Here is a 12478-nt window from a genome sequence, read left to right as displayed (position 1 = left end):
ATCTCACCAAGACAATGTTAATTAAAAATGAACTAGTTCCTGACATTCCATTTGCTCTCAATGGAATGAACATCTCCAAAGGCAGCAGCTATGTATACCTGGGTCGAGAACTCAACATGAGGAATGACTTGGCGCCAGAACAGAGCATGAGGAACAGAGCTGCGTGGAATGCCTTTAAGAGCCTCAAAGAAGTTGTTAAGAGGATGAAGAACCTCCCACTCCGGGCACATCTTTTTGACTCTACCATTCTTCCTGCTCTAATATATGCCTCAGAGACCTGGGCCCTATGAAAACAGGACAAGAACACTATTTGGATCTCCCAAAAAGGAATCAAAAGAGCTATGCTTGGAGTATCATACTTCACTCAAGTGAGAGAAGGAATCCGAAGTTCTGACCTCCATCAACAATCAAGAATCAAGAACATTGTCTTGTTTGCCAAGGTGTCAAAAATCAGATGGGCTGGACACATAGTAAGATTTGGAGATGACCACTGGACTAGAGCCATTACTGACTGGATTCCATGGGACATCAAAATATCACATGGTCGCCCACCTATGAGACAATCAGACTTCTTCAACAAAACCTTGAACAAACGGTTTGAGGCTCTTCATGTTCCTGGAGCAAACAGATGCCAATGCGCTACACTAGCAGGCTACAGGGACGAATGGAGACATTACTGGCGCCCACTTGAGCAAATCGACGATCAACAGGATGACAAGTGATACAAGTGATACCAAAAAAAGGCATGGATAAAAGGGAGAAAACCAAGTAATAATTGACTGGAAGTCCCAACTTAGAACCAGCAAGCATGTCCTTGGAAAGAAAAGGAGAAGGCAGAAAAGGAGAAGGAAGATGAGCTCCATAATTAAAGGCATAATATACTTTGATAATAGCTTTGGACAGATAGATGATTAATCAAGGGAATTTTGAGTAAATTCAGCTGGGCTATTTTCCATTACTCTGCCAAAGTGTCTGATATTTAGCAATCTAATGCCGTCAGAGTTGGAATCCTGAAATAAACAGACAGGTTTGAAATGAGGGCAAATGAAATACCCTGTAGATATGACGGTGCTCACGGCTGATGTTATCTCAAACTACAATAATTAAATTTTAAAATGTATCTGTCAAGTATTCATGTTGGCAGATAGGAGGAAACCTGGGGTCACTGACGGAGGGATGGGGTCTTGGACTGGTGGGATTGAAGGCAGGAACACTGCATGTCTGAACCCTTATTATGAGCTTCATAAATCATGGTGTCCAAATGAAAAATAAATTTAAAAAATAAGACAAATGTGAGGGCTCTCCTAGAAATGTTTTATAGCCCTGGCAGTTTATTATAATCAAATGACTGATAAAATCCACAATCTTAAAGGCATTCTAGCTCTAGAGAGCAAGTGATATACTCATGGTGGTCTACAGCATGGCAAGCAACCCCTTATAATACTGAGGGGTCAACACAGTGTGAGAGAGGAAAGATGACAAGATTTTATTTTATTTTATTTTATTTTTTGTGAAGCAAGATAGCTTTATTGAAATTTATTTAGACAGATGGAGGAAAATGGTGGGAAAATATGTGACAGCAAGAACATAGGCTCCCCCAGAGTGGAAATAAACAAGCAAAGAAAGAGACAAGCAAGTGAGATACATATTCAAGGCATAGCATGGGCTTGAAGTGCAAGCAAATTTTAGAATTAGACTGGGGTTGACTTCGTAATCTAGGAGAAAGGCATTGGCTACTAAAGCAGGTCTAGAAACTTAAGAGTTTATAAAAATCAGATAAAGGATTGAGAGGGTCCATCATTGGTGAACTCAGGCAGCTAACCATGTAGAATTCACTTTAAATTGGGAAGGCAGTTTCATTCCCCACAAGTTAAATTGAACTTGAAATTGGGAAGGCATACTCTTTTCCAAAGGCTGGTTCCCAAAGGCTGTGAAAGACTGAGTATTAGGAAGGAGAAGAGCGAGCCCTGGGAATCTTCAGTCTGTGATCTAGCTTCCACGAGGTCACTCTCACTTTCTATTGCTGGGAGGGAAGTCATAATAGTGAGGAGAAAATGGGTTTTTTAGTCTAATTCTGATTTGCCATACAGTTCGTTAAGAAAGTGTCTGTTTAGTGGAATGTGAAATTCGCGAAGCTCTCTGCTATATTCATGAGTGGCTAAAATGTTATTAAGTCTTCAACCATATTTAACTATGATGCCTTCTAAAGGGAAGTCATTTAAGTGCCTTCATGGATACTTTCATTCTAGGACTTCAGATGATGAGAGTTTTGCAATATTTAACTTATGCATCCGTTTGAAAATACATCCATAAGAAAACATTCCTAGTACTAACAGTTGTGGTATTTATATATTGCTGGAACAACCTAACACTACAATATATATTTATTGACCTATTTTTAAAGATCAGGAATTCAGGAGTAGTTTAACCAGTTTGGAGTCTCTTGTGACATCACACAAGTTGCAAGCCAGAATTCAGCTTCCTGTTGCCTGACCTAGTAGAACCCACTTTCAAAGGAGTTTGTCTACACTGCTGACAAGTAAAAATTGGCTGTTTCTTAGCACATGAACCCTCTACATAGTACTACTTGAGTACTTTCACTACACGCAATTGGCCTTCACAGATGCTTATGATATATGATTATATTTGCTTAAATAGGGCTGGAGTGATAGCATAGCCGGTAGGGTATTTGTCTTGCAAACCTAGCCGACCCGAGTTTGATTCCTCTGCCCCTCTCGGAGAGCCCAGCAAGCTACCGAGAGTATCTTGCCCACACAACAAAGCCTGGAAAGCTACCCTTGACATATTCAATATGCCAAACACAGTAACAAGTTTCACAATGGAAACATTACTGGGCCCGCTGGAGTAAATCAATGAACAGCAGGAGGACAGTGCTACAGTTAAGTGCTACTTGCTTAAATAAAATAGAAGTGTGTTCTCTCAGGGATGGAGGACTAGTACAGTTGGTAAGGCACTTGCCTTGCATACCACCAACCTGAGTTCAATTCCCGGCATCCCAAATGGTCCCCTGAGCCCTCCAGGAGTGATTCCTGAGTGCAGAGGCAGGAACAGCCACTGAATATCGCTGAGTGTGGCCTCAAAACAAAATAAAACCATCAAAGGAAACGGAAATGTGTTCTATTCTTTATAATAATCTTAAAGTAGTACATGCTTGCCAGAGTGGCACCACTAAGTCATCAGGCGCAAAGGATTTTCTTAGTATAAGAATAAAAAGATTTTCTCCTTTCCTAAAGGTGGCTACTTAAGAGCCAGCCATCACTCCAAAATCCAATAAGAAGAAAAAGAAAAGGCAAAGACCAGTACACACTAACTGTTCATTTTACAGTTCCAGTTTCCCAAAGTATCTACTTAATACATATGTTTTCATTTCACTAGCAAGAATGGTCATATCAAGATGGTAGCTGGGGGATTTATGTCTTCCAGCAAGTATATTGTCACTCCAGATAAAATCAGCTTTTGTAACTAGAAAAGACAAAATAATAGATATAGGATCAACAAACTGTTTTTATTACAATCCCCAGAAAGTTACATTGTGTAATAATTCCCTTATAAGATTTTTCACAGGTTGGCATTTTTTTAAAAAGAGCAGGTGATAAAACAGAAAAGAGCAGCTATGTCAAAAAAAAATTCTTGTCTCTGGTGAAAAGTATAAATTATCCTGAGAATTATCTTATTGTAAGGATCAGAAGCCTACCCTCAAGAATTTTAAAGATTCAAAGAAGTGAACCAGAAAATACAGGTGTTTTGTAGCACTACCTCATAACTGCATTATCTTTTTTCCAATGTGATTGGGGATCCATTTGAACATCACATTGAACTCCTAAACTTAAAAAAATATATATATATTTCTCTCTTTGACATTTACGGTGAAAGGCTGAATTCTCTGCCTGATCGACTGTGAGACACTCTTGATAGTAGGGTTGGAAAATGATGCAGAAACAAACAGAACATTATTTATGCCAATGGAAACAATAAATCCCCTTCTCCTGCACCCAAATAACACAATGCGTGCAAATCAAAAGTTCTCACACCTCAGAAGGAAAATAATCCATGAGTTTCTCAGATGGAGGAATTACCTAGCTGCCTATACAGCACAATAAATGTCCCTTTTAAAGTGAAATAATTTCTGAGCTCCTTAGCACAAGCCTTAAGGTGAATAAAGACAGTGCCAATATTAAAATTTAATATACCCAATATTGTCATGTAACAATAAATCAACCAGTAAAAAGCAGAAATTATATTTTTTCTACTCCTAAAAAGAGTTACAGGGCTTTCATTTGAATGGATGTTGGGTTACGATTATGGGTTATGATGGTGAAAAGTAGGAATTTGTGTCTCAGCAGCAATCAGACGGTGCAGTACGAAGCGGTTTCCATAATAGGCAGCACACTGCTCTGTCAGTGTCGAGTATTCACTTCTCTTATTAATTCAATAGACTATAAAGATGACAAGTTTAGAAACTGAAATAATAATAAAGTGAAAGCTTTGAAGAGTTCAATCTTTTCAGCTTTGTGGTACTTTGCAAAGGTTGTCTGGTTCTATTCTTAGTCTTGAATATGCGGGGATTGGTTTGCAGGTGTATTAGCAATAGAAGAAAACCCTAAGGCTTGAGGAAGAAAAAAAATGTTTCCAGTAGGTAGACTTCTCAGCCTCCTGTGTAGACACCAATTGGCCTTGTTCAGATCATTTGTGTCCATAATTGAATTTAGAATTGGAGAAGACTGATTTAAATCCTGACTTGGCCGCTGAGAAACCATATGGGCTACTGGACAAGCTACTAAATCTTCTTGGGTTTCAAAGTTTACTGATAAAAATGTAGGTAAGAAGCAACCTATGTTGCCAGTCTTATTTATCAAGAGCTCATTATCTGATATCAATAGAAGCCAATACTATGACACTGGATTTTGAGGAGAGAAAAGACTATTTTGAAAGAGTAGCCAGTGAAGAGACAGACAGAAATACTCAAATCTGTCTCTCCAGTCTTGGGGTTTTTTAAAGATTTAGAAACTATGAATATGAGAAAACTTACTGCTGGGTTTTGTGATTATCAGATCTCCCTAGTTGCAGGCCTTTGCACTTCAAAATTGCCTCCGGTAGGGTTTCCAGATGATAGTTTTGCAGAATGGTGAATTTTGACCTGGTATTTAAGGTCATATAAGGATCCTTTTTTGACATTTTGTGCATGTCCATCTTCACATTCTATAAAACAGCTTAACTTGCCATTAGAAATAGCAGTTATTGAGGAGAAGAGAAACAGGTAGGAACTACCTTTCCTCTGCCCTAATTTGTTCGACTTCACACAGCTGGGGTTAGAAATGCCTTCTATGAAAGGGCCTGATATGGTGTCAGTGTCGGTTAAGTGCTATTTTTTTAATAAAAGAAACTGCCCTTTCTGAATTTTAAAATCAGGACTCCATCGCTTCAGTCTGCATGCATTCCTACATAATGTGTCTTTGACCTGTTTCTCTACCTCATTATTCCTGGAAGATTAAATGCATCCTTATAAAGTGATTAATGGTGCAGGGCACCTGGCAAGCTTTCATAAATGTTAGTGCTCATCATCATCATCATTATTAGGAGAGGTTGCTGGGTTCTGTCTACAGCACTGCAGAGATGAGACAAATGACCCTGACCCCACCGCTCCCTCATTATGGCATGAGTGGGAAGAGGGAGGAGGAGGAGGTTCCAACAAAGTGTGATTATTTTAACGACCAAAATATGTTCAAAGATCCCTTTTGTCAATTCTTTTATTATTGTAATTAGTCACATAAAAGCCAAACTGTGACCCCAGAAAGCCCAGGCGTCCTGACCTCGGTGCTGCACTGGGTTTTGATGTATGAGAGTTCAATGATGCCAAGGAGCCCGCCACCAAAGCGCAAATCCTCTCTGGCCCTCATCCCAGGGCAGCTGAAAATGCAGATCCCTCTCCTGGAGAAGAGAACTGAGGCGGGCCAGCACAGTCTTCTTCAACTGAGTACAGCTTTGTGGAAAGAACCTCCCAGAAGCTGGACCCTAGAAGCGCTTGCTTATCCCGTGTCTTCTGGTCGAGATTTACAGAGCAGCCACACCTTCCATCAGAGGCAGAAAGGGACAGACACTGCACTGCCATCCACGGTGATTTGTTAGCTAGAGATCAATCATCATGGCAGACAGAAATCCAGTGGAGATTAGAACACACATGGTAAATGTGAGTGCCTTCCCAGGGAGGGAGGCAAAAAGGGGGCTGGGAGAGAAGTGATGGATAGGGCTGAACAGATAAAGCTTCTTTTGTGGCAATGTTACATCACCCTTAAATAGAAAGTGTGATTTACTTTTCCCAAGGCAGAGAACAGGCAAGGCAGTGCTTTGGGGACCACTTTGCTGCTAAGATTGCATTTCGTCCAAGAGTTTTTCAAGCCCTTGGGTAGTAAGGAGAAAAGTGGCAGATGATCACCAAAGCAGCTACTATTTATTGCGCTCCAAACACCACGCTAGATGTGTCTATTCTCTCAATTCTTAATGAGGATGCTGACGGTTAGTCACTTCTTGCCCGTGTTATGCATGGAAATGAGGACCAAGAAGTTCTGAAGTTCTGAAGGAGGCTTGAACGGTTTTGTATGCTGAAGGAACAGAAGCCAATCCTACCTATGATAACTTCAAATACAGATAAACAATATGAAATCAAAGTGTTGTTTCATTTGTTACAGCAGCGTGTGCATGGGGAGGAATTCCTTATCTCAGGTGGTGCACCCTGGGCCCAATTGGGTGACAGAGAAGTAATGTGATCATTAGTGAGAGGAAAACTTTGGAAATGTGGCAGAGAAACAAATTTTGGGAAGAGTGGAAAATAAAGTGAAAAGGAACCATAAATACCTAAAATAAGCAAGAAGGAGAAAGAGAGAGAAAAGAGAGGTGCCTGCCATATAGGTCAGGCAGGTGGCAGGAGTCGGGGGCGGGGATGTTTGGAGGGATGGGAGGGAAACTGGAGGCACTGGCACTGGGAAATTACACTGGTGGAGGGATGGGTGTTGGAACACTGTGTGACTGAAATCCAATGATGAACATCTTTGTAAAACAAACAAATAGATACAGGTTTTTAAAAATGCTTCAAAGACTTGAGATGAAAGCAGAAAGAAGATGCAAAAAGAAGACGGGCCTGCCCAGTGGCCAGTGAGCACTAGAAAAGGGATGGGTGGGGTCCACAGTACACCCCATACTCATGCAGATGTGAAAAGCCAGAATTGTCACCCAAGAGTATCTCTGAAAGACACCAGTTATCTGCTCTTCTACACCGTTGGGCACCCAGCAACATCACAGGAAAGCAGTCCATGGGCTAGAGTGCGCCTGACTAGGGTAAAAGTCTGACTTTTATGAACATGAACTGTTACTCTTATTGGGGGGAACATCCCTGACTCCTCTACTACCTCTCACTTCCCTTATCTGAAGGTAAAGGTAAAGGTAAAGGCCCTCCCGTTGATCGTCGATTTGCTCGAGCGGGCCCAGTAACGTCTCCATTGGAGACTTTGTTGTTACTGTGTCTGGCATATTGAATACTCTTGGTAGCTTGCCGGGCTCTCCGAGAGGGGCGGACGAATCGAACTCGGGTCGGCCATGTTGGCCGCGTGTAAGGCGAACGCCCTACCCGCTGTGCTATCTGAAAAAGAAATGAAATCGCAGGAGTAATCCTTTCCCCAGTGAGTTCTTGCGAGAAGCAAAGTTAAACTGTGTGAAAGACCATGTAAGCACGGAGATCCTAGTATTATTCTTTCTACTCATGTGGGTTTTTAAAAAGGAATGAAGGAAATATTTTCCATTCTTGCCTCAAGGATTAGACCAGTCTTGGTAACTGAAGATGAGGTTTTCTCTAGAAAAGGGCAATAATAGACTTTCTCATTAAGGTCTCAGAAAACTAAGTCATTTCTTTGGAGACAACCCCCAAAATGCTTTTGCCTCTTAAGGTCTTATCTCCTCATACATATGTGGGGAGAAATAAGTGTATATCTATATCTAAAGAGACAGAGGCAGAGAGAAACAGCATAGGAGCTCTCCACATGCACATTTATATCTGTGCAGAGAGAGAGAAAAAGAGAGAGAAAGAGAGAGAGATGAATCTATCTATACCCACATGCATATCTATATATCTACATCAATGGGGAAACAGAGAGATTTATTATTACCTCTCATGATGATGGAGGGTGACAAAGCTAAACTGTGAAGACAGGGAAAAACCGATGACCCTACTCAGGAGAACAAGGAATATTCTACTCACCTTTTGTTTTATTTAGGATTTCAGTCAATTGGATAAATTCCAGCCAAATTAGGATGTGAAATTTACTTTATCTAGTCTACTCATTGAAATGTCAATATTTTCCCAAAACGCCCCATCAATATACTCAAATTAATATTTAACCAAATATCCAAAACCCTGTGACCCATTCAAGCTGACATACAAAATTAGATATCATGGGAAGATAGACGTTTTCCCCCCATGGAGTGAGAGATCTGGGAGAGTATGAGGAGTAATGTTCAATTTTCAAGAAATCTGATTTCCTAGAATCAAGTTCAGATTCCGGTTAGGTATTTTTTCCAAGAAACGTAACCCATAATGGTACATGCCCAGAATTTATGAGGGGGGGAGCAGGGATAGGGATAGAGAGTGGTTTTTTGTTCTATCTGGCATGTGGTGGCATGGGAATGATCATCAAGTCTGGATCCTAGTTATATATCCAAAGAGCACTTAGGACCAGAGAGATAGTACAAGGGTATGGTGCCTAGTTTGCATGCAGCTAACACAGGTTTTATTCTCAAGATCTCAAATGGTTACTCCAGCAGCACCAGGAATAATTTCTCGTGCAAAGCCAGGAGTAATTGCTGAGTATTGCTTGTGTGACCCAAAAACAGAACAAAAATAAGCCCCTCCAAAGCCAAAGAGCACTAAAGTAGATTCCCTATGACAAACAAGGCAAGGGACCAACCTGGTCTTTAAAGAATCTGCCAAATTTGAGGGGGTTCTAGTGCCTAGACAGTGATTATCTTCAGAAAAAAACCCTCAATCCCTATCCCTGCCCCCCCCCCCACATTTACAATTTCAAGTATAAACACCTTTTCCTCCTTTTACTGCAGAGTTTTAACCTTACAGTCCTAGTAGGATCCATAGTAGGAAGGACTTTTCCACAACTATGAAAATGCAGCCTTAGGATCAGAGTTGTTTTCCTTTAGAAATTTTAAAATGTAACGATATGTATTCTGGAAGACTCCTGACCCATCAAATGCATACAGAACCTTCAAACAGTACCACACCTCTGATGAGACCCTCACCAAATATGGTTACAATGGTCTTTATAAATAATACATATAGTAGAGAACTGTTAGCATTTTCTAAAAATACAACACATTTTGCAGGTAATTCCTATACCAGTCTAGGCCAGGAAACCTTTTTATTTGAATTGAGTCTGATCTGTGACATTCATCCAACGAAGAACTACTTCACAGAAAGAATATGGCTCCCCTGTGGATTTCCCATGTTGTGTGCCAGAGGCCTTCATTAGGGAGAAGAGTCCAGTACAATTACTGTGGCTTGAGTCATATTATTAAACTGTTCTGCAAGTGATAGTATTTATAGCTCTCAGATTCCTGCTCAAAGGTGACCATTTGTGATCTGAGAGGAAAACCAGGGCCATTCAGGGAGACATCGACACTGTAATATGTCTTCAGAACTGTCTTTGATCGCATTGTCTGTCGGGGGTCAGCACCAGTCATGGTGGTGCAGAGACTCAAGATAGTTAGTTGTGACAAATAATGACCTTTGAATTTCAGAAGAAGAAACTTTCATGTTTTCCTGTCTGCAACCATTTCCGTCCAAGGGCCAGGATTTCTCCTCAGTGAGGACTTGTGACGGGAGTGGGCAAGACGATCAGGTGACCGTAAGGAAGAGGAAAGAGGTGGGGGGGGGGGGGGAAGGCTCAGGGACCCACAATGTAAATGGAGGTGGCCAGCCCACTACAAGGGTCCCATGAGACAGGTCAATTGCACACAGCTCCTTGCTCTTTGTAACTTCAAATGTACTTGTCCTAAGTTACATGCTCTAAATGTGTATTTGTGGGAAGAGGTCAAAATAATGCTTATCCCCCTAAGTCCCTATATTCCACTGACAACTTTTCATAGTCCATGAACTAGGTCTTGCTTCCTCTGGGACAGCTAATACTTCCAGATTTTCTCACTTATTTTGTGGTACTACCCAAAGACTAGCCAGTATCCAAAATTACCCTCCCTGAGCCTTCCTCAGAATTCAAAATTCCTGGTAACCTCATTAAGGGTCAGATTGTATCCCAGATGGTCTGAGCCAGAATGTAGGAGGACTCCGAAGAGAAGAATGACCATAGTCACTTTTGTAGAGATATTTCCACTGGGATCTTTCTCTTTATATTTTCATTAGTTCTGGGAATGAGTCCCACCGTCACATGGAAAAATATTCTCACAATACAAGGTGACTATACTGTGAAATGTGGTCTACTTCCCATCTTTACCAGCTGTTTCCAAATTAGAGTAACAACAAATAACAATTTAGGGTGTATACTCCAAAGATATTCTGTTCCCATAAAAATGAACCAATTAGAGGCCAGTCAGAGGACAGTGAGTAGGTCACATGCCTTGCATGAGGTTTACCTGGCTTCCATCTCAGGCACTCTGTATGGTCCCCTGAACTGAACCCCACCAGGAATGATCCCTGAGTGCAGAACCAGAAATAACCCCTGAGCACCACTGGGTGTGGTCCCCAAACAAAAAACAAACAAATAAACAAACAAAACAGATGAACCAACTATTAGAGTCATTCTGTATTACAATGTTCTGATTGACATTCATATCAAATTTAAAGAAGTAGAGCTTGAGATAGGGAAAAAATCTACTTTTAAATGATGGTACTTTGGACCAGAGTGATAGTACAGCAGGTAGGGTATTCGCCTTGTACATGGCCAACCTGAGTTCAATCCCTGGTCCCTTGAGCACTGCCAGGAGTAATTCATGAACACAGAGCCAGGAGTAACCCCTGAGCACTGCTGAGTGGGACCAAAAAATCCAAAAAAAAAAAAAAAAGCAAATGAGGGTGCTTTTGGAACCCTCTGCTCAATATAACTTGCTTCCATGTGTGCGCACACACAACATACATACATAACATGTAAATCACACACATCATACATTTATACATATCACACAAATCAGATACGCATATACAACTGCAATGCACATATACACATCAGTCACTCACATGTGCACACATGTGATACATATTTACATCATGTACACACACACATACTTCACACATACACATCACAATGAAGACAAAGAGATAGCTCCTCCAGAAGAACATGAAAAGCCTCACCTGCTTGTTCGGCATCTGTGGATTGACAGCTGTGTACCAGCTCCTGACTTGGGAGCATATCTGGAGGAAAGTCAGAGCCCTATGGATCTAGCCCCTGGATACAGACCCAGAGGGCAGAGGAAGAACCTAAACAACAATCTGTTTAGATCAATCAGGGAGTCCACTTTGCCTGAAAATAGAAAAGTGAACCAAAATGCCTGTTTCCTTCCTAAATGCAACAATCTGCTTATTGCAGTCAATATTTTCTCCTCTACAAAAAAAAAAAATCAGAAGCACGCCCCCCCCCCCCAAGAAAAAGGCTGATGGCACATAAGCAGGCAGGGTTCCTGGGTACCAGACACAGGCTGTACCAAGAGCACAGCTGTAGGCTACAGGCACTGGCATATGTTTACTCTGTTTTTTTTTTCCCCAATGCCTCAGCTCTCCACAGGCAACCAAATTGTATTGTTATTAATTATAGAAGAAATTCTTTGGAATGGATACATCACATTTATTAAAAGAAGGAAGCAATCTTGATCAACACTCTGAAAAGTATGCAGTCGGCTGTGTAGTTAAAAGGGGCAAAAACTGGTGTACAAGAAGAGGACGATTAGGTAAAAGATAAAGATTTTTACAGCAGCAACCTCAACCCAGGCCAGCACAAGGACCCTCAGTGGCTTTCAAAGGAAGTGAATTGCCCATTCCCTAAATGATAGCAGTAAGACTCTCCACTTCTTAAAATTTAATAAATAAAACTTGTTTTCTCTTCACATAGATTATCTGAGTAGGAAAAACTCCCTGCTTTGCCTAGAATTTTCCAATTCTGTGTAGTTGTCTTTACTTATAGACTCTATGCCAAAGCAATCTTCCAAGAGAAATCAGCTTGGGGCAATAAATAAAGGTTTATTGAGTGAACATGTTGTAAATCTTTGAAGAAAGCATTTTCCTGTTTTTGTTTTTTTCTTTCTTTCTAGTCAAAACCCACTCCCCCTCGCTCTTCCCCCAGCCCCACCGCATGGTTTTCTATCTCCAGTGCAGCTGCTGTTTCCTTCCTGGGGTGAATCGGAAGCAGGGAGAATAATCAACCCTACTTAGACTTTCAGCTACCCAACAAAGAAA

Source organism: Sorex fumeus, unplaced genomic scaffold (assembly GCF_029834395.1).
Source record: "Sorex fumeus unplaced genomic scaffold, SorFum_2.1 ptg000098l, whole genome shotgun sequence".
NCBI classification, from domain to species: domain Eukaryota; kingdom Metazoa; phylum Chordata; class Mammalia; order Eulipotyphla; family Soricidae; genus Sorex; species Sorex fumeus.
The sequence above is the reverse complement of the archived record's forward strand: the minus strand, read 5'-3'. Positions refer to the sequence as shown.